Source organism: Limulus polyphemus, unplaced genomic scaffold, assembly GCF_000517525.1.
Source record: "Limulus polyphemus unplaced genomic scaffold, Limulus_polyphemus-2.1.2 Scaffold1541, whole genome shotgun sequence".
In the NCBI taxonomy this organism is placed as follows: domain Eukaryota; kingdom Metazoa; phylum Arthropoda; class Merostomata; order Xiphosura; family Limulidae; genus Limulus; species Limulus polyphemus.
Genome location: NW_013667151.1, coordinates 225,356 through 234,585, shown reverse-complemented (window position 1 = coordinate 234,585; position 9,230 = coordinate 225,356).

Genomic DNA, 9,230 nt, shown 5'->3' with positions numbered 1-9,230 from the left:
TAACTTTTCATATTTTCAAGAGAAAACAATTTCAAAGATCTTAACCTGTCCTCGTATGACAACCTTTACATCCCACGTAATAGTTCTTCTCTAAACCTTTTCCAGCATTTCAATGTCCTTTCTAAGGTAAGGACCCCAAGAATGAACACAACACTCCAAACGTGACTTAACCAATGTCCTACACAATGACATTATAACCTATTTACACTTGTATTCAATATTTCTGTAAATATAACCTAAACTCCTATTCCGCCACTAGTAACAGCACATGTGATATCCCACATGCATTACCTTGCATATATTATAATTAAAAGTCATCTACGATTTGTTTGCCCAACTCACTAAATAAACCAAATTCATTTGTAAAGCAGTAGCATCCTCCTCACAGCCAGCAACACCCAAAACTTTAATGTCACCAGCAAATATAAATAATCTGTTAACCATTCCTTCATCTATTTAAAAACAGCAAACACTGAACTTTGAGGTACCTCACTCGTGATATTAATCCAGTTTGACTGAACTCCATTTATAACAACCCTCTGCTTTCTTCCATCTAGATAGTCTTCTATCCATTGAGCCAACAGTCCCTCACGCCAACAGAAATAACGTTTTAACAGGTCTTTTATATGGCACTTTGTCAAATACTTTCTAAAAATCCAAATACATCAACTCCACATCTGTACTCTCATCTACATAACAGAAACTTCTTCAACAAATGTCAAAAGAATAGTAAGGCAAGATCTTTCAGTAGTGAAACCACATGGGTTATCCAACAAAATTTTAAACTTTGTTAAATGACTTTGCAAAGCATCTTTAATCGTACTTTCAAAACATTTTGACACCACTGTTGTAAAACTAATAGGCGTATAATTATTATAACAATTTTTATCACGTCCTTTGAGAAGAGGAGAGTGCTAACTTTCAATCTTTTGGCATTTGTACCACCAAAAAGTGAAATACTCATACCATGACTTATTATGAATAAATATACATCTAGTAACTGAGGCGTAGTAAAATCAAACACTCCAGGACATCCTGAGGAATTAATGGTTTGAATAAATATTGTAGATGTGAAGAATATAGATGTCATCATTAGGGCTAAGAACACATCAAACAATAAAATTCAAGTCTGGATGGAATATTACAAGACGTGAAGCTGTACGGGTAGTACTTTCCCATAAATAGCATAATATGTAGTTACTGCTGATGCAATATGTAGGACGTATGTTATCACCTCCTCAAAAACGGTCAGCTTACCAACTAACATACAAAAGCTGTATAACCAGAGTAATAGAGGTCCTACAGCTAATGAATTCCAAAGATTACATGACTTGTTCATCGAATATCAAGACACTTTCTCCAATGGATCTCATGACATAGGCTGAACAAATAAAATACTTCATAAGATTGATACTAGTAATGCAGCCTCAATATGTCAGTCAGACAAACGACTTCCACTTCAAACCAAGCTGAGGCTTTCAAATATATAGAAGTAGTGAAGGTAAAGTAGTGATAGAACTGAGTACTAGTCCATAGGCATCACCTGTTTACTTGTAAAGAAGAATTGATCTACAAGGTTCCGTATGGACTACCAGAAGGTGAATGAAGTCACAAAGAAGAATGTCTACCCACTGCCAGGAATTAGCTCTACCTTTGATGCTTTATCTTGATCAAAATGGTTTTCAGAACTTTACTTGAAGAGTGTATAATGGAAAGTGGATGAAGCAAGTAGAAAAAACAATCTTTACTGCAGTAAATGGATTGTGGCAATTTGTTGTGTTACCTACTATATTTTAACCCCTAATGGAATGTGCTCTTTCTCTGAACTTCCTTGGAACGCCGTTCTCATCTACTTTATTGACATAAGTACACATGGGAAGACCCTTGATAATGCTTACATGGAGTAAGGAAAGTTCTGGATTCGTTGAGAAAAGAAAACTTAAGCTGAGTCCCAAGAAGTGTGGATTGTTCAATTAACAGGTGAGATTCCTTGAACATATAGTCAGCAGAGGAGCGTCTACAGACCCACATAAGATGGCATTTGTTAAGAATTGGACAACACCAAGGAACTTGCTGGAGATAAGAGGATTCCTTGGACTATGCTCTTACTATTGTCGTTCTGTGAAATTATTCTCTGACATAGTTCATTCTCTACACAAATTACTTGAAAAATCAAATAAGTATTGTTGAACTTCTGAATATGATCCATCATTCAACAAACTGAAGAAATAACTATTACTTCTGTATACCTAATTCTTGAAAATCCATTTATTTTATATACATGTTCCAATGATTTTGCAGTAGGAGGAGTGTTATCACAAGTGCAACACGGAACGAAACATATAACTATCTACTATCATAAGGCAATGAATGCTGTAGAAAGTAGGTATGGTATAACTCAAAAACAGTTACTGAGTGTTGTTCGAGCCCTAAGTCATTTCCATCATTACCTATATGGACAAAAATTTATAATCCAGACAGATCATGTAACACTGAAGTGCTGGTGAATGTTTACAATCCAGAAGGCCAAATGAAAAGATCATTCCATAAACTTCAGTAGTATAACTTTAACATCGTGCATCACTGTAGATGGAATCACAGAAGTTCAGATGCATTATTCCAAAGGCTATGTGTTGATAAAGAATGCAAACATCATGGAAAAAGGGAAGCACAAGGTAGTAAAGACGATCAACCTATAGTACAACAGAATATAATCCAAGGTGTCACATCCAAAAGTAATAATGAAAAAGTAATGGAGTGTACCTCAGCTGAAAAATGCTCAGACAAAAGCTACGAGTTTGAATCCAATTATTTAGTGGATTAAAAGCAGTCAGAAAAACACTCATGGCAAACAGTTGCTCCATACGGCTCAAAGACAAAGATGTACTTGACACAGTGCAATTCATTATGTCTCAAAGAAGGCTAGTTATGTACAAAATGGGAAAATGCTTGTTGGTACTTCCACAGTCTCTACATTCCACAGCAGTCTGACATCTCCACAACCTTCCAGTTGCTGGACACTTGGGTGTTAGTTAGACATTGGAGAGAGTAAGAGAACATTATTATTGGATTGGGTACCAGGAATCTGAAGAAAATTGAAGTAAATCTTGTGAAATATGCTGTGAAGAAAAAGATTCATGAAAGAAACAACTTGGTCAGCTACAAAAGTATTATGTTAGAGAACCACTAGAGAGAGTTGCTGTCATTGTGCTTGGTCCACTGCCACAGAGTAATAGAGGAAATCAATACATCATGAATTTGATGGGCTATTTAAACAAATGGCTAGAAGCATATACTATTCCTATCCAGGAAGCAGAAACTCTAGTAAGAAAGCTCATCAATAAATTCGTTTCAAGATTTGGGGTGACTTTGGAATTTCACTCAGATCAGGTATGGAACTTTGAACCTTCCTTGTTTGCGGAAATGTGTCAACTTCTGGGAATCAAAAAGACCAGAAAAACAGCCATTCATTCATCTTTTGGTGGCATGGTGGAGAGATACAGCCATACACTTTTAAGTACATTAACCATTTATGGATGAACATCAGAAAGAGTGGGATCATGATCTTCCATTACTACTTATGAGTTATCAAAAGGGCAGTATATGAAGCTACAGGTGACACACCACCATCACTGATGTTTGGAAAATAATTTAAAGTGCCATTGGGCCTTCTATTCTCACATTTGAAGGATAGTCACTCAACTGAATCTTACACAGGGCACGCAGATAGAATAAGTAATACCATTGTGGTCGCACATAACTTTTACACGAGAAAAACGTAAATGAACTAATTACAAAATTATAAGTCGCAATGGTATTAATATTGATAAGACGGGGTTTCATGGAGATGACTTGGTATAGCTTTACAATCCCTGCTGCAAGAAATGACGAGATGTGTTTGGAAAGGCCAAATGTACTGAAACAAATCAATCCTGTGACTTACAGAATCCGGAAGGACGGGCAGTACAAGCCAAAAGTCATCCACCATGATTATCTTTGGGAGCATCTCTAAGAGAAAGTGGCAAGCTGATAACTTCAGAGAAGAAATTGTTAGTGGAAAGTCAATGTACTCAAGAGTTCATGGTTCCTGTTGAGACCACATCCAGTGGATTCCCCAGTAAAGAGCAGCCAGTGGATTCGCTCAACTACCACCATAGGGAGGACTTCCTCAGTGATAAAACAGCAACTGACAATAAGGGCCGAGAGACAATCCCACCTGACAGAAAGCGTATGGCACAAAGTAGAAATTGCATGCACTATCTAGAAATAAGGGAACAATAGAAATACGAGAATCAATGTAGCAGTTAATGAGTAATCAATGAGTGATTCAGTTCAGTGTTAATAGTACGAGTTATTGTGCCTATTCAGTTAATCAATCGATTAGCAAGGAAATTTCGTAAGTAAGTTTATTTATAAGTTATTCCTACGTTACATTAATATCGCATTTTCTATAGAAACGTTGTTTATTAACTTAGGCCTACAACTTCTGTCAATGTGAACGTAGGCTACAGCGAATGTTATTTAAGAAGAAAATTAATTCGCTATCGTTACATGGATTTGACATTATTTTTACCAAAAAATCCGTCCAACGATATAATATAGAACAATATATAGACATGTTATATATAAGTGTATGTATTTTTGTTTGGGTGTGTATGTGTTTGATCAATTTCAACGTCAAGATATAGTAATTAGTAAATGTGGCCTTACGTATAATTAACTTTGTAAAATGTATTTCCAAGGAAGACTTGTGATGAAATTTTCATGATAGAGCACGTTATAGTCGTTAAAAAAATAATAAAAAGAAAGTGTTAGTATCACAAGTTTTAAGGCATGAAACATTTTCAATCAAATGTCTGAATGACGAATAGAGTATCAGATGCGAAAACATGTTTATTTATACTTATTTGTTCTCTATTGGAGTATAACTTGAACATCATGTTGCGCTGCTCAGATATCGTGTTTACTTAATATAATATTAAGCTACTGGAACATCATGCTGCACTACCGAAAAGCTTCCTTGCACTGATTCAATAGTGCACTATATATTGGTGCTACAGTGTAATTTTGTGCTATTGGAACTTCATGTTTAAAATGTAGTCGTACATAACAAAATATTTCGTGTGAATTTTTTAAAAATTATGTACACGTGTTCCTGGAAAATAAAGTTACTTCTTAAGATTCCTACGTGGTTGTACTCACATAAAGAAGGTGTATACTCCAAGTACTTGGTTATAGCAATTTTTAACCTGTAAATTATACGTACATTATATGAAGATATATATAGGTGAGCAAGAGTTCTAATAATCTCGATCGTGTTCTAGAATATCTAAACTTTGTACACCACTGGATGAGGTCTCAACAGGAACCATGAACTCTTCAGCACATTGACTTTCCACTAGCAATTTCTTCTCTGAAGTGACCAGCTTGCCACTTTCTTCAAAGAAATTGATGAGACATCATGAGTTTAGGCTTACTGTATTTTGTTGACGCCAGAATACGATTATATTATGTTTGTTACTAATCAAATTTAAGAACAAAAAGTGTTTAGGGAATGAATACCTTCTAGCTGATACAAAGTTAAATTCTAATTGAAAATTTTAGTATTGCAGAAATTAAGTTTCACGTTGGCCGTTAAGAAAAGCTTTTATTTTAGGGTTGAATGCAATCTTTTAATAATGTTACTTAAGAAAATATGAGGATGTTTCAGAAAGTTTACACACTAAACTATTTTTATAAGTGTGTACTTATTGTAGTTTTAAAAAGTTAAAGTATTTGGTTAGGCGATCAGTCTGAACAGAACTTCACCTGTAATTATCTTTTAAACAATAAGTTACAAACATACGTGATGTTCTATCCAGCTTAGATTGTGAAACTTTCAGTGATAAGTTACTTACAATATTATAGGCTTTGGTGACATAAACTGTCTATGCCTTTTGGTTTATTTTTAGTTTTAAAATCACGTATTATTATGTACAGGATAAGTCAGGGGTGAAGTTCTGCCTGTATTCACCGGTACTGAGTACCGGAACTTGCTTTTAAAGGTGGTACTTGGGAACTTATTTGAGCTGCTTTTTCAGATGCGCGTGCGTTCCATTGCTCCGTCAGAAAGCATTTATTCACTGACACTCAAATTGTCGTTTTTTATGTTTACACGTAGATTTTGTTCTTTTTCAAAAAGAGGTCTACTTCACCCAGCTGATTACCTCTATTTATTTATATTTTGAGAATTTCACCCCTGGGATAAGTGATACCTACATATTTTATACATATATGAGTGTGTGTGTGTGATTATAGCTATAAAGGCACTTAAAATAGCTCCAAGTAATAAAGTAGCTGGTGAAGATGGTTTGACTTCAGAACTGATCAAGGCCACGGGAGAAGCCGATACAAGATGGCTAAGAAGGATTTTCCAAGCAGCTTGGGAGCAGCAGAAAACATCTGAAGATTGGCAGAGAGGAATCATAGTTCCCACATGGAAGAATAAGGGTAGCAAAAGAGATTGCACAAAGTACAGAGGAATATCACTTCTCAGTCGTACAGGGAAAACATACACTAAGATCATCGAAAGGAGGCTACGACCAATCAATGAGCAACAACTTTCAGAATATATCAAACAGAAGTTGCACAGACGCTATCTTCACTCTGGAACAACTGACAGAAAAGAGTATAGAACACAACTAAAGCCTGACATTAGCCTTCGTCGACCAAGAAAAGGAATTTGACAGAGTAGATCGATCAAAACGGTGGGAAACATTACAGAAATACGGCGTAGTAGTATATCATAGTCTATACAGATTAAATATGAGCACAGTAAGAACTAAAGCAGGGACAGCAAAACCCTTCCAAGTAATATCAGCTGAGACAGGTGTGAGATAAATTCAAAATTCAACAAACAGTACTCACTCCACTTGTTTTAATTTAAAAACAATATATATCTTTGGAACTAGTTAAACGTATGTACAACAAATTCTTTACACTATTCAGATCATAGGTATATCATAAACATTATATAGTTCTCTTCTTGTTGTCAAAAGTCCACTTAGGCCTATTCAATTGCTTTAAAATTTCAGTTGACAAGCCGAACTATTTTTCTCTATTACTATCGCCGAACTACCCAAGTATCACTTACTTTATCGTCGAGTTACCACGGTTGTATCCTATACTTCTAAAATCTTCAGCTCCTTTTTCTCTCTTTGTATTTTCGAGAATCGTCTGTCTAGTTGTCCAAGTCCACTGAGGCTAGTTCAATTACTCTAGAACTCTCTTTGACGAAATAAACTATTATTCTTATCTCTTTCAACACCCTTAGTCTCACTCTAATATATCAACCTTTAGGCCTATATTAATTGTTAGGCCTTCCACTCCTAAGATGATAAACTTTGCGTTTAACTTTTCTTTGGCCGAATTCCTTCTCGTAACTTTACTTTACTTCTCGTCTGCTCTGTCTGTCTACTTTTCTCGCTCATCTCATACTATCTTTATGTTTATTAGTTAATCGTCTGCTCGATATATTCTCGGCATCCATAAATTTCACGCGACATCAATGAATTAATAATACAACTTCCAACAATTGTCTACTTTTAACTCTCAGCTAGACAATCACAAAATATTAACTCACAAAATAAATAAATTACTAATATATACACTAAACAGTCTTTTGTGTCATGACAGAGATGGAGTCAAAACATCATAGATAACATTAAACACCATGGAATTACCGTTAAAGAAGCTCTGAATAGAGCACATCAAAAGTCCCTACATTTTCCCTCTACACCTCATGGTAGATAGAGGAAGGAAAAGTAAGTAAGTAAAATTATAGCTATACCTAAACACGTGTTATTGATCTTTTTGTTTTTTAACCCATTACATATAATTCTGTGACAAAGTTTTCTGCAGACGTTTTTGATTGATGTGTACATACTAAAAAATAAAAACTACGAATTTCAACGAAAAACTTGTTGAGCATATTTTTGAAGAAAATAAAATTCAGCATTGGAGAAATACTCAGTGAACTTTGTTTTGATCTGTTTGTTTATTGGAGACTCGGAAAGTGATCAATATCTTTGAAACGAAATGTATCAGAAGGATAACCGGTACTAGGAGCGAGCGATTGATCCGTGCGGATTTCTTTTTTTATTACATGATATTGGATTTCAACAAACAAAGAACACGTACATATTCTAAAATAAACATTCTTTCATTTATACCTGAAAACAAAATTATATTTTTATGTCCAAGTAACTCACTTGTTTTTCAGAATAGACTTTATAAAGCATTGCACCTAGAAAACGACGACTGATTTTCTCGAATGTATCAGTTTCTCTGAAAAAAAAAAAAGAAGCAGTACAATTCATAATAAAGGAGTCTATTATGGTGAAAGCAATGGTGTAAAAACTGGATCAATAGTGCTTTCAGTGAATGATTTTTTTTTCTGGTGATAAACAGCGAAACTTCTTACCGTTTGTTTTCAGGACATTGTTTGAAAACAAAAGAATGTTCTTCGCCACTGTTTGTTTAAGTCACGCACTTTTCTTCGAAAGTAACTTTCGGCCGATAAAGCCTAGAAAAAAAAACTCAGTTCATGCACAAAGCACTAGAAGATCCATCACTACCTCAAATGTAATATATATATCTATATATTAAAAAAAAAAGAAAAGGAAAGGTGAACGAAACATTAAATTTAAAAACGTTTATTCTTAGATAACTGTACATGTCGTTTATTTTTACTTATTTCATAAAACAGTCATCTCCTCTTCCTACTATTTGTCTACAACCAAGTCGCATTAGACTACCAAATTGAATACATATTTAGGGAAGGTTGGGTTGATGGAATAAGATTTAACTGAGATTTACATATGAGTTAACATAATACACAGACAACATGGGCCTGTTCTTTGATAGGTTGTTTAGGCAGAATATTCATGATGAAATTTAGTTGAATAGACTGCAACTGCTTGTTGTGGAGGATGACGTTTTGAAAGTCTTTCGCCTGAAGACGAAATGCGGAAGACTTTCGAAACGTCTTTCTCTACACTTGTGTTTCTACAACAGGCAGTTACTGTCCGTTCAACGAAATTTCATCAACAAAGGACTATTTGGTTCTTCAAAGCTGTACCTGCACACCCACTGTTTATAAAATGTAAAATCGTAAACTGTTTGTTGGAAGTTAAGCACAAAGCTACACAATGGGCTATCTGTGCTCTGCCCACCACGGGTATCGAAACCCT